Source organism: Neofelis nebulosa, chromosome X (assembly GCF_028018385.1).
Source record: "Neofelis nebulosa isolate mNeoNeb1 chromosome X, mNeoNeb1.pri, whole genome shotgun sequence".
Taxonomy (NCBI): domain Eukaryota; kingdom Metazoa; phylum Chordata; class Mammalia; order Carnivora; family Felidae; genus Neofelis; species Neofelis nebulosa.
The window spans coordinates 4,571,726-4,585,195 of NC_080800.1; the positions used below are offsets into that span (position 1 = coordinate 4,571,726).

General features: G+C 47.9%; 1 protein-coding gene and 1 non-coding gene across 6 annotated transcripts in view; one reads left to right on the plus strand and one right to left on the minus strand.

The window, feature by feature from the left end:
• Window positions 1-13,470, minus strand: part of PUDP (pseudouridine 5'-phosphatase) — a 665,979-nt gene that overhangs the window by 644,535 nt on the left and 7,974 nt on the right. The window lies entirely within an intron of this gene.
• LOC131503295 (U6 spliceosomal RNA) lies at window positions 2,402-2,507 on the plus strand. The gene has a single exon (XR_009257394.1). It is a non-coding gene; the product is annotated as a U6 spliceosomal RNA (small nuclear RNA).

The window sequence follows — 13,470 nt, forward strand, 5'->3', positions numbered from 1 at the left end:
TCCTAATATGTGCTCAAGACGATGCGTGTGAAAATACAGAACGGTCACTGATGAAAACACAAGTGAAGCAACAGGACCAGAGCATCCTTGAAGGGGCCTTCGCTGGCCCCCAGCTTCCCGAGCTCCCCTCCTGAGCGCCAGGCATCCCTGGGCACCAGAGACCCTGTACCACAGAGCCTGGGGGGTCATCGTGGCACACACACGTCATCTTGGACAAGAGCGGGCTCCAGGATGCTTGGAATTATGGGGAAGGTGGGCTGGCAGGGATAACTGAAAAGCAGAGCGAGGGCCTGTGGCCCCCAGGGGTGACGACCTGCCCCATCCGTGACACGGTGAGACTCCTCCCACACAAAGCACCCACAGGTAGGGGGGCTGGCGAAGGCGGGTGTAGGGGAGGATCCAGGCTGCCATCACGACGATGGGACGTGTCCCACTACCCACTAGGAGGGTGTTGTCTCTGCTGTGCTGCGTGAAGGTTCACCCCACAGCCATGTGATGGCAGTGAGGGGTCAAAAGCCCGCATTGCATGTGTAAATTCAACAGAGCTACACCATCTTTAAGTGGAGGCATCTAAAGGAAGGCCAGTCGTCAGTCCCGCAAATTAAAATGTTTTTACATTCATTCGTACCTACAAGAAGCTGATACACGTAATGAAGAAGAAAGGGTCCAGAAGGATGTTGCGTAACATCGAAATAAGCTCTATGTGCACGTATTTTCTCTCTCCTTTTTCCTTTTGTTTCAACGTTCATTTATTTATTTTGAGACAGAGAGACAGATGGGCAGAGACATAGGGAGCTCACGTGCGGGGGAGGGGCAGAGAGAGAGGGAGACAGAGAATCCCAACCAGGCTGCATGCCATGAGCACCGACCCTGACATGGGGCTCGGACTCACGAACTGTGAGATCGTGACCTGAGCTGAAATCAAGAGTTGGACACTTACCAAACCACTGACCCATTCAAGTGCCCGGGTTCTCTTTTTAAAAGCATACTTTCAGCAGACTGCATAGAGAAAACAGGCTTTTCACACCAGTTTTTCCCTAGTCCCAGACAGTGATGGCTGCTCCCTGTAGTACGTGTGTTCGTCTCATGTGTCCCAAGTGGAGTCCTTGAGGCAGAATCGGAATCTCAGAATATGCACGTGGCAACGAGAGCCCGGTGTTCCCTGAAGCGGGCGCCGCCGTGTTACGGGACGGCAGAGGGGTCGGCCCCGGATTGTGAATGAGAGCCCCAAGCACCACTGAGTGACAGGGCGCAGGACTCAGGGACACAGCCGCGCCTCCGTGCTTGGGGTGAAGTAGAAACACTGCACACACAGCACGTCTGGACTCTGCTCGCCCACTCGCACACGCAGGACGTCTAACGTAACCGAAGTTTTCTCAGACTGTGTGATGCCCCCTGACCGTGCAGCCCGGGGAAACTCAAGCACGGTCTCCAAAAAGACTTCTCCCCACGTCAAACTGATACCATTGCTAGCACGGTGAGGTATCTATGTCCCTTCTCCATCAACACTATTGTCAGCTACACCCCAAGAAAAGATCTGACTTGAAGGTGGCCTACAACCCAAAATGACAGATAACTTGTTTTTTGTTTTGCAAACTATTATCAAGTAAGGTTTGGAACTACTTAAACATGCAATACTTTTTCTACCAGAATGTTTGTGTTTTGGCTCATTATGCAATGGCCAACTCAAAAATTTCTTTGGCAGTGTTAGTAGATTATGCTGAAATTATGCTCAATAGGGATGCTCCAACACTTTTTTATATTCCTTAAAGCAATGGTTCACAAATGTGGGGGAGGGGAGTGAGATTTTACCCACGGGGGTACATAAAAGACAAGATAAATGTGTTTTCGTCTGTAAATCTTTTTTTAAATCTGATTTAAAAGACAGTTACACTAAGCAATGATTATAAATCTCTATTTATGTGCACATAATGTTGAACGATGAAATTCTCATGACAGGAACAGCACGAAGGAGCGGGGAGAGGATGGAGCCATGTAGGAGCAAAGTTTTGGCATTAGTTTTAAGCTAAGCTGGCATTAGTGCAAACTAGGTGGTGACACATTAAGATGTTAACTGTAATTGGGGCGCCTGGGTGGCTTGGTCGGTTAAGTGTCCGACTTCGGCTCAGGTCATGATCTCACGGTCCGTGGGTTCGAGCCCCGTATCGGCTCTGTGCTGACAGGTCAGTGCCTGGAGCCTGCTTCAGATTCTGGGTCTCCCACTCTCTCTGCCTCTTCCTGTCTCACACTCCATCTAACTCTCTCTCAAAAGTAAATAAACATTAAAACAATTAAAAAAAAAAAAATGTTAACTGTAATATTCAGAGCAACCACTAAGAGAATAACTAAGAACGTATACAATACATAATAAAAGAAACAAGAGGAGAATTCAAACGGTAGAGTGCTTGCTTCGGCAGCACATACACTAAAACTGGACGATACACAGAAGACTAGCATGGCCCCTGAGCACGGACGACAGGCAAATTCGGAAAGCGTTCCATACTCTTCTCGTAAGAGCCATACAGGGAAAGCCCACAGTTAGTATCATCCTCAATGGGGAAAAATCTGAGAGCTTTCCCCCTAGGGTCAGGAACAGAACAGGGATGTCCATTCTCACCGGTGTTGTTTAACATAGTGTTGGAAGTTCTAGCATCAGCAATCAGACAACAAAAGGAAATCAAAGGCATCAAAATGGGCCAAGATGAAGTCAAACTTTCAGTTTTCGCAGAGGACATGATACTCTATACGGAAAACTCAAAAGACTCCACCAAAAGACTGCTAGAACTGATCCATGAATTCAGCAAAGCCTCAGGGTACAAAATCAATGTACAGAAATTGGTTGCATTTCTCTATACCAATAATGAAGCAACAGAAAGAGAAATCAAGAAACTGATCCCGTTTACAATTGCACCAAGAACCATCAAATACCTAGGAATAAACCTAACCAAAGTGGAAAAACCTGTATGCTGAAAACTTATGAAGGAGAAAGCTTTTGTTTTTGTGGTTTTTTTTTTTTTTAACGTTTATTTATTTTTGAGACAGAGAGAGACAGAACATGAACGGGGGAGGGTCAGAGAGAGGGAGACACAGAATCTGAAACAGGCTCCAGGCTCCGAGCTATCAGCACAGAGCCCGACGCGGGGCTCGAACTCACGGACCGCGAGATCATGACCTGAGCCGAAGTCGGCCGCTTAACCGACTGAGCCACCCAGGCACCCCTGAAGGAGAAAGCTTTTGAAGGAAATTGAAGAAGACACAAACAAATGGAAAAACATTCCATGCCATGGATTGGAAGAATAAATAATGTTAAAATGTCACTATAAATGTCAATATTACCCAAAGCAATCTACACATTGAGTGCAATCCCAATCAAAACTGCACTGGCATTCTTCTCAAAGCTAGAACAAGCAATCCTAAAATTTCTATGGAAACACAAAAGACCCCAAATAGCCAGAGTAATATTGAAGAAGAAAACCAAAACAGAGGCATCGCAATCCCAGACTTTAGCTTCTACTACAAAGCCGTAATCATCAACACAGTATGATATTGGCACAAAACAGACACATACATAGACCAGTGGAATAGAGTACAGACGCCAGAATTGAACCCACAAATGTATGGCCAACTAATCTTTGACAAAGCAGGAAAGAATATCCAATGGAAAAAAGACAGTCTCTTTAACAAATGGTGCCGGGAGAACTGGACAGCAACATGCAGAAGGTTGAAACTAGACCACTTTCTTACACCATTCACAAAAATAAACTCAAAATTGATGAAAGACCTAACTGTGAGACAGGAAACCATTAAAATCCTCGAGGAGAAAACAGGCAAAAACCTCTTTGATCTTGGCCGCAGCAACTTCTTACTTAACATGTCTCCGGAGGCAAGGGAAACAAAAGCAAAAATGAACTACTGGGACCTCATCAAACTAAAGACTTTCTGCACAGCGAAGGGATCAGCAAAACTAAAAGACAACCGACAGAATGGAAGAAGATCTCTGCAAACGACGTATCAGATAAAGGGTTAGTGCCCAAAATCTACAAAGAACTTATCAAAAAACTCAATACCCAAAAAACAAATAATCCAGTGAAGAAATGGACAGAAGACATGAATAGACACTTCTCCAAAGAAGACATCCAGATGGCCAACAGGCACATGAAAATATGCTCAATGTCACTCCTCATTAGGGAAATACAAATCAAAACCACACTGAGATACCGCCTCATGCCAGTCAGAGTGGCTAAAATGAACAAATCAGGACACTATAGATGCTGGAGAAGATGTGGAGAAATGGGAACCCTCTTGTACTGTTGGTGGAAATGCAAACTGGTGCAGCCGCTCTGGAAAACAGTGTGGAGATTCCTCAGAAAATTAAAAATAGACCTACCCTATGACCCAGCAATAGCACTGCCAGGAATTTATCCGAGGGATACAGGAGGACTGATGCATAGGGGCACTTGTACCCCCATGTTCATAGCAGCACTTTCAACAGCCAAATTATGGAAAGAGCCTAAATGTCCATCAACTGACGAATGGATAAACATGATGTGGTTTATATATACAATGGAATACCACTTAGCAATGAGAAAGAACGGAATCTGGCCATTTGTAACAACATGGATAGAACTGGAGGGTATTATGCTGAGTGAAATAAGTGAGTCAGAAAATGATGGATACCTTATGTTTTCACGCATATGTGGATCTTGAGAAACTTAACAGAAGAGCATGGGGGAAGAGAAAGGGAAAAAAATAGTTACAAACAGAGAGGGAATGAGGCAAAGCATAAGAGACTCTTAAATACAGAGAACAAACTGAGGGTCGATGAGGGATGGGAAGGAGGGGAGGTGGGTGATGGGCATTGAGGAGGGCATTTGTTGGGATGAGCACTGGGTGTTGTATGTAAGCAATGGACCATGGGAATCTACCCCCAAAATCAACAGCACACTCTACACATTGTATGTTAGTCATTTTGACAATAAATTATATTTTTAAAAAAATAGTACACTAGAAAGTATCTAGTTAATATGAAAGAAGGCAGTATAACTTCTCCATGAAGAAATAAAGGAACAAAGTAAGACATACACAAAACAATATGCCATACAAAAATCCTGTTTTATCAGGAGTGGCATTTTATGTAAATGATTAAAACCCCCAATTAAAAGCTAAACCCTGCCAGAATGGATTTTAAAACAAGAAGACCATGCTCCAACTATAACGTGTCTACAAGACACAGTTTACGTCGAGAGAAGCACAAGATTTCAAGGAGGTTTGAAAAGATAGGCAAGGTGAGGTTTGAAAAGATAGGCAAGGTGCACAGCAACCAAAAGAGCAGATTGGCTACATCACACAACGGAGATTCAAGACAAATGCCTGTAGCGGTTACAAGGCAAAAAAATCTAACAGAAGCATTTTATAAAGAGGTCATTCCGTATTCTAAAGATGCGACAATTATAAACACGTATGAACTCCACAACAGAGCCCCAATTATGTAAAAGAGAAACTGATAAAACTGTTGGGAGAAATAGATCATTCAACAATAGCAGTTGCAGATTTGGATATGATGCTTTTTTTTTTTTTTTTTTTTTTTTAAATTTTTGGGACAGAGAGAGACAGAGCATGAACGGGGGAGGGGCAGAGAGAGAGGCAGACACAGAATCGGAAACAGGCTCCAGGCTCCGAGCCATCGGCCCAGAGCCTGACGCGGGGCTCGAACTCACAGACCGCGAGATCGTGACCTGGCTGAAGTCGGACGCTAAACCGACTGCGCCACCCAGGCGCCCCTGGATATGATGCTTTTAATAAGGGGTAGAACTAGATAAAAAAGCAGCAAGGATAGAGGGAACTAGACTTAACACCGTGAACTACGTAAACACCACCAACCAGCTGGACTTAGTAGACATCTGCGGAACGTTCCCCCTGGCCGAAGAAAACACACCTTCTCCAGGGAAGACGGTATGCTAGGCCAAGGTGCCGAAAACTGACAAACGCTTGAAATCATACAAAATACTTCCCCAATCTACAGTGGGATGAAAACAGAAGCTGGTAATAGAAAACCTACTGGAGAAATTGGTAAGAACACGTGCAAAGTACACAACGTGCCTGTATATTCAAAGGCCAAAGAGGAAATTATAAGGGAAACTCAGAGATCCTGTGGGGCGAATGAAAATGAAAACACGACACCTCCAAATCTTCGGGGAGCAAGCAGTGCTGGGAGGGAAGTGGATGGCCCCAAACGCCCGTATTACCAAACAATGGTCAGAGACGTGGAGTGTGTGGATAGGCTGAAAACGAGCAAGAGGCTGTGAGCCATGGAATGAGGCCGCCCGCATGTGGCTGGACAAGGCAAGGGAATCCCAAGCCTCCAGAAAGGAACGCATCTCTGTGGACACCAAGAGTTCAGCCCGTGAGACACATATGGGATTTCTGACCTGCACAATGTCGCTGTTGTAAGACGTCTGTGTTGTCTTAACTGGTGACTCCGGCAATAGAAAAGTAACACAATAAGAAACGTTGTCGGCCACCTGCTTTTCCTTTTTTTCACTGGACTTCTATACAGTCAGTCTCAAGCAGACCAAACACCCAGCGTAAGAAAGAACAAAATTTTCTGAACATTTCGTTCACGAGGACCTTAACAACCGAAGGTCAAAAGGCAGCTACAGACGGTTGATGGCACTAAGGGTGACGCTTTCCTGAGGCTGGCCACCAGCTGTTAAAGAACACCGTGGCCTTGGCCTTTCTTAGTGCTACATCACAATCGCAGACGCACAAACCTCATTAATCGCTGGGTTCTTCTTTCCCATGTCCCACTGACACGTGCCATGAACATCAATAATTTAAGTCCTTCTTGAATTTTAGGGGACAGACAACCACTGCGTTCTAGATGGATGTGTCTTTCTTATATTGCAGATGTGTAAACTTTGCTAAGAATAAGCTTCCGAAGGCCCCAGGCTTTATGGTTTAATGATGAATCCATACGTTTTTATGCCTTTTGAATAAATGAAAACCAGCAGATGTCCTCCACAAAATGCAAGGCTGAAAGACATTCTTTCCCCGCTGAAAGAACAGCTTCCATTCTCATCGGGATCTACCTTTCAGTGGCCTGCCCTGCCCCTCCTCGCCTTCTGTCCTTACCACTGGTATGAAGGAAGCCCCCACCGAGGGCCTGGTGGGATACAACATAAGCATTAGTAGGGAGACGATGCCAGAAACAGTTTTAATTTAGGGTGAGGCAAAGCATCGTGACATCTAGGAATCACACTGCGGTGAACTCAGCACTGATCACTACAAAGTGCTCCTCCTTTAAAGACACAAAATGCATCACGTCCAGGCATATTCCTTTGGCTGTCAGGGCGTGGTTTTTGTTTATGCAGTTTTGTTTGTTTGTGTGTGTGTGTGTGTTGGGGGGGGGGGGTGGAGGAATGTCACAAAACTCAACCGTGGAAAGAGGACCCAAGGAAGACTGGAGAAACTTCCGTGGTGTTCCCACTGGCACAGCCAGTACATCCCAGAGCATTCCGTCTGTACATCCCAGCTCTGTACATCCCAGAGCATTCCGTCCCCAGGGCGAAGACTGTTGAACCTTGGTGCAGACTGCTGGATCCCTTCAGGGTATCAAAAATTCTAAACTCCTGGGCGGACTGGTCTTCCATACCAAAGGAACACAGACCGGGAGGCTTAACAGACCTTTCCCACTCCCAATACTGCAGGCTGTGAGCCTGAGATCCAGGCAGGGCCGAGGCTGGTTCCCCCTTGAGGCCTGTCTCCTTGGCGTGTAAACCGTCTTCTCCCCGCGTCCTCACGTGGCCATCCCTCTGTGTGTGCCCGTGTCCTAATTCCCCCTGGTTTTTTATTTATTATTAATTTTTGAGAAAGACAGCAAGCAGGGGAGTGACAGAGAGAAAGAGAGAGAGAGAGAGAGAGAGAGAGAGAGAGAGAGAGAGATTGAGATTGATTCTCCAGCAGGGTCCATGCTATCAGCACAGAGCCAACGTGCTCTGCTTGAACTCACAAAACCGTGAGATCGTGACCTGAGCCAAATCAAGAGTCAGAGGCTTTAACTGAGTGAGCCACGCAGGCACCCCATAATCTCTTCTTCTTACAAGGACACCATCCCTATGGGATCAGGGCCTGCCCTACTGACCTCATTTTACCTTGGTCACCACTTTAAAGACCCCACTTCCACACACAGCCCCATTCTGAGGGCCAGGGAGTGAAGGGTTTCAAGTGGTGAATTTTGGGGAGTCCCAGTCCGGTCCATGGAGTTCTAATAAATCTTTATCTATTTAGTATTTCTTTCTGTCAAGGGCATACCCAACCAACCACTTAAGGTCTCCTTACACATCTTATTTTTCAAAATGGGGAGGGACTAGGAGAGTAATCAAATAATCAAGATCCTTTTTATTTTATTTTTTATTTTTATTTTAATTCCAGTGTAGTTTTTTTTTTAATTTTTTTTTAATGTTTATTTATTTCTGAGACAGAGAGAGACAGAGCATGAACGGGAGAGAGACAGAGAGAGAGGGAGACACAGGACACAGAATCCGAAGCAGGCTCCGGGCTCTGAGCTGTCAGCACAAAGCCCGACACAGGGCTCAACCCACGAACTGTGAGATCATGACCTGAGGAGCCGAACTCGGACGCTCAACCAACTGAGCCACCCAGGCACCCCCAATCAAGATCCTTTTATTTAAAAGAATATGCTCACATGACCTAAGTGGGTTTACAAATCTCAGATTTTACTGAACTGTACTCAGGGTTTCTGCAAAGAACCACAAGCAGCAAGGTGTGGGTCCCTCCGTCCATGGAGAGTGTACCACCGATACTCAAACGCAGTGATGGGGGAGCAGTCTTGATCAAAGGGTATGGGGTTGGTGTCCTGACTTCCAGCGGCAAAGGGGCAACTCATGACACCTCTCTGTGAACACGTAGAGGGTCCATGGACACAGAGTTAAGGCCGGCCGCATGTTCATTTTCTGAGGCATGTCAGTCTATGGCCTTATAAGATGTTACTCTAAGTCAGACCCAGTACATGAAAGATATCGCCTTCAATCAGACGCCATTTTCATAGCCCTCCCTAGGACTTGCTTAAAGCTGGGACCTATAATCAGAATGGAGAATTCTTGTCGAGTTCAAAGAGTGTTGGATTTAAGTGGAAAGACATTTACGTGTGTTAAAAAATGCAAAATTTAATCAGCTGGGTGGGAAAAGTATCTGGTAGAGGACGGATTTTCCCTAAGGGACAGGTAGCTCATTCGGTGCCCAAGATACTCAGTGATGTTTAAGGGAAGGAAGACCACCAAAGAAACTCTTGTGTGCTATTTAATACTTTGTGACTTACAGTCTTTAATTGAATTTGGCCCATTGGGGCCACAGTGCCATAAATAAACTTTTAAACGTGCACTGAAATTACTAATCTTCACTCACACGTTAAGATGATATTAACTGACGTCTCCAGGAACAGTGAAGTGAACTGCAGATTCATCGTTCTCAATCAACTTCATTTATTAGGGGAAAGTGATCGTTGGCTATTCAAAAAGGTTCCATTGGCTAAATCGGACAAGAGAAGTAGTGAACGAGGACATAAAACCTAGTGGCTTTATAAATATGGTTTAATGACCATAAAGGTGTTTAAGTTGATGACAGAAATTGTAAATAGAACCAGAGGCTGTTATGGCCTCTTAGCGGTGATGGTGTAAGCCTAATACGTTTGTACACAGAGTAGGCAGAAATTAAATGTTTTGAACTGCTAACATTAACAGTTGGTACATTTTTAAAACTGAGGTGTAGTCAAGTCTGAACACAGGAAGTGGACCAAAGACAGAGAGAGAGAGAGAGAGAGAGAGAGAGAGAGAGAGAGAGAGAGAGAGAATCAGAGACTAAGAAAGGGTTGGGGAGAAAGGGTTCTGCCCCAAGGCAGAAATCAGCTCCTGGCAATGTCAGCTGATTCCAGAATGGAGTTTCCCACATTCAGGAAAAGGTGAGCGGGGACATTTGGAACTAAGAAATACACAGGGGTGTATCAGGAGGGTTTCCTCAATATGAATGTGGATACCCACTTTCTACTGATAATCTTCCCACCCAGGGAAATATGTTCCCATTACCCAAGTACCACACACCCAGGCTATATTAGGCCCTGCATTTACAGGCTAGTATTGATGCAAACGAGGGGTGCCATGGACAGGATCCAGACAGCTGTCCGACCCAAGAGCGAGGCCCAAGGTAATTATTCTGTGAATAATCAATAATTCGTATCTTAGATTATAAATTCCCAGCACAAGCCGTCATGATCTCTTTTCTGTACCTGGCAAGTATGTATTAAATATAATTGCACTTAAATGCAGCTGGACTCTGAGCTCCCGCAGGTGAAGTGACACGGTGAGTGTGGTTCTTATGTGGGAAGACAGGACAGAGTCCTTGGCCTTCGGCAGTTGGCAGCCACTGCTTTGGACATAATTAGAGAAGGCGAGTATATAGCAGAGAGGTGCCAGGAGGTCATTAGTTACAGCCCAATGTTTCATTAACGACAGTTAACAACCCTGGAACATCTCACGGCACATGCCCACGGATATCCCAGGTTCTGTTCCACTTTCTGTTCTCTTACTGGCTGCACTGTATTGAGAATGCAGGCTGGAGAGAAGCGAGGGGTCCCCTCCCACCGATTCCTCCCATCCACGCTCGTCCCCGCCATGCAGGTATACACGGCGGCTATCCACACCACCAGGTACGTACTGACTGGGGTTTCTCTGCCGACACACACACCACGTCTGGGCGCTGTTCTACGTGCTCAGACCCCAACAGTCCACGGAACTGACCTGGCTCCGAACCCCGGTGGACCACGTGGTCTAGGAGCCAGGGTTTTGCCCACGGCGCCCTCGGAGCACTGTAAGCAGGCCGCCTGCCCCCAAATACCCACGGGAAGGGACAGACTGGAAGCAAAACCCGCGAGCAAAGACCGCCTGTCGGCAAAGGGCTACTCCCTTCCTCTCATCCGGGAGCAGCCTGTAATTGTACTTCGGGGTTGATGCCCTTCCTTGTTCAAGGACTCAGACCCTTTCAAAGCGAATGACAAGCGAATGACAGCACTTGGCGTGCTCACACGTCCACACGGACAGGACCCAAAACGGCAGGCTTTGGCACAGGGCTCAGGAGGAATCAGAGGGCCGAAGGCCGAAGGCCGGAAATGATGAAGGATCCCCACCCGCTCCCCGTAGCAGGTAACACACTGTCCTCCTGGCCCCAAATGAATTTCTTTCTTTGCTCTTTCCATGCAAAAGTAAACGAAGCAAATCAAGGCGCATAGCAGAACGCGATGGGTGTAGGTCCATTTGGCTGAGTTCCCAGATCCTTCCTTCCTAGACCTACCATCCAGGGCTATGAGTATGTGCATCACATGCAGGCAGGGGGACGTCCACATGCAAATGTGAAACGTCTTCCGGGTACCAGCACGGTTCAAAGATGGGCCTAGACGGATGGCCATTTCTTGTGGTTCTCTCGGCAGGGTGATGCCTGCCGTATGCATCTACGGGACTCCCGCCCCCGCCCCAACCATGACATCAACGTAAACGTGGCCAGACTTTCAGGCGACTGAAAGTCAACATGTATCCGTGCCCGGAACAGAAGTGCTCACTTTTCCAAAGCCTTGTGTCTGCGGTGCTTGGGGACGAGCCCGTGCAATTCAGCCACGGCAGGAGGGAATCCCGGCCACATCTGTCTGCCTTGGTCCCTGCAAACTGTGTCATGAACTAAACTGCCCCGGAACCAGGCTTCTCCTCTTCCTTCCACACCAGCCCTCTGTGTCCTTGTAATGGGCTGCGTGGAGACTCTCAAACAGATGCATCCACGTCCTGCCTTCCTGGACCCTGTGAATGGGACCTTATTTGGAGAAAGGGTCTTTGCACATGTGATTAAGTCAAAAATCTCAAGATGACATCATCCTGTATTATCTGGGTGTGTCATAAACCCAATGACAGGTGTCCCTTTAGGAAGGAAATGAGAGGCCACATAAGGAGGGAGGCAGAGGTGGGAGGGATGTGGCCACAAAGCCAGGACTGCGGGAGCCACCAGAAGCTAGGATGGGCGGGACACAGCCCCCCCCTCCAACCTTGGAGGGAGCATGGCCCCGGCCACACCTGTCTACTTCCGGCCTCCAGAACCGGGAGAGACACGTCAAAGCCACCGGTCTGTGGTGGCGTGGGACAGGGCTCCCGAGACACAAACGCGTTCCTGGTGTCATTCACGGGGACAGCCGGAACAGCCTGCTGGCCATCTCCACAGAGGGCAGGCCTTAGTCATCTGCATCACCAGGTACAGCTTGCCACAGCGCCCTGTGCTCCAGGAAGCCCTCAGGAAGACGGCTCTGTCCTGGGGGCACTTTCCTAGCTCTGTTCCCATCACTCAGCGAGGAACCTCTTCTCCGGTCACACACAGGCACTTTTGCCAAAGCCCTGCCCTTTTCCATGTGTGCACAGCGTCCTCCCGGCCTAGGGCACGCTCAGCCTGGGCCGCCCTCCACCGAACGTCTTCCTGCAGCTCGGCCACAGAGCGCAGGACCGATCTTCTCTGGGAGGCACCCTGGACTGCTGGTGCATGTCCCGCTCCCGGCTCCCAAGGACACTGGGTCAGCTGAGCAGATAAATGAGACTGCGGTAGCATGGACAACATCTGCCTTCCTGCAGCACATACCCCACCGCACCCCAGACCGTGTCCCCAGAAGCACAGGGGCGGTGAGGTGGGGAGATATCCATTCCCTGCGCCGGTCTCTCTACCCGGCATTGGCTAGGCAGCTTAGCCAGGCCTGTGGGACCCGTGAACTGAATGAACGCCCTGACCATCTGTCTCCTCGAGCTCTGTGGATCCATCCGATCAGACTTTTCTCCAATCCCTCCTCCACTTAGAACTCTATCCCCAAACAAACCCTCGACAGTGGAAAGTCAAAGTCCTACCCCCGCCCCCCACCCCCAAGCCATGTGGATGGACCCAGCCAAGGGCTGGCAGCTTCCAGTCACCTGAACTGCCTTGGATGGCTGGCTTCCTGTATTGTCCAAATGACCCAGTGGGCGACTGTAAATGCCTTTATCAGGCTGCTGCCTTTCGGGCAAGGTCAGCACAACTGGTTGAACAAGATTGCATCAGACATACGCTGCTGTACCTTCAGGAAGGGACGAGCTCGTCAGGCTGGGACTGGCAAACCCACAAACGACTTACATGTTTGCGTTCTGAGCACGTACCCAAGCGCAAACCTGCAGGGCACAGGACAGGGCACCAGACACAGAACAGGCAGAGCTGACAGTCATGGTTCCCTGCACCAACGCTCTTTCTCTCGGAAGGGAAGTAGGGACCAGTTTGTGGCCAAATTCCTCAAAGACATGTATGAACGTTCTAGGGGAAAACTGCTGGTGAGCTCTGGGCTCCCACCAGCGCCTTCTTCAACCACTCATTTGCCCCAGCATCCCTGCCCTGTCACCCACGGGA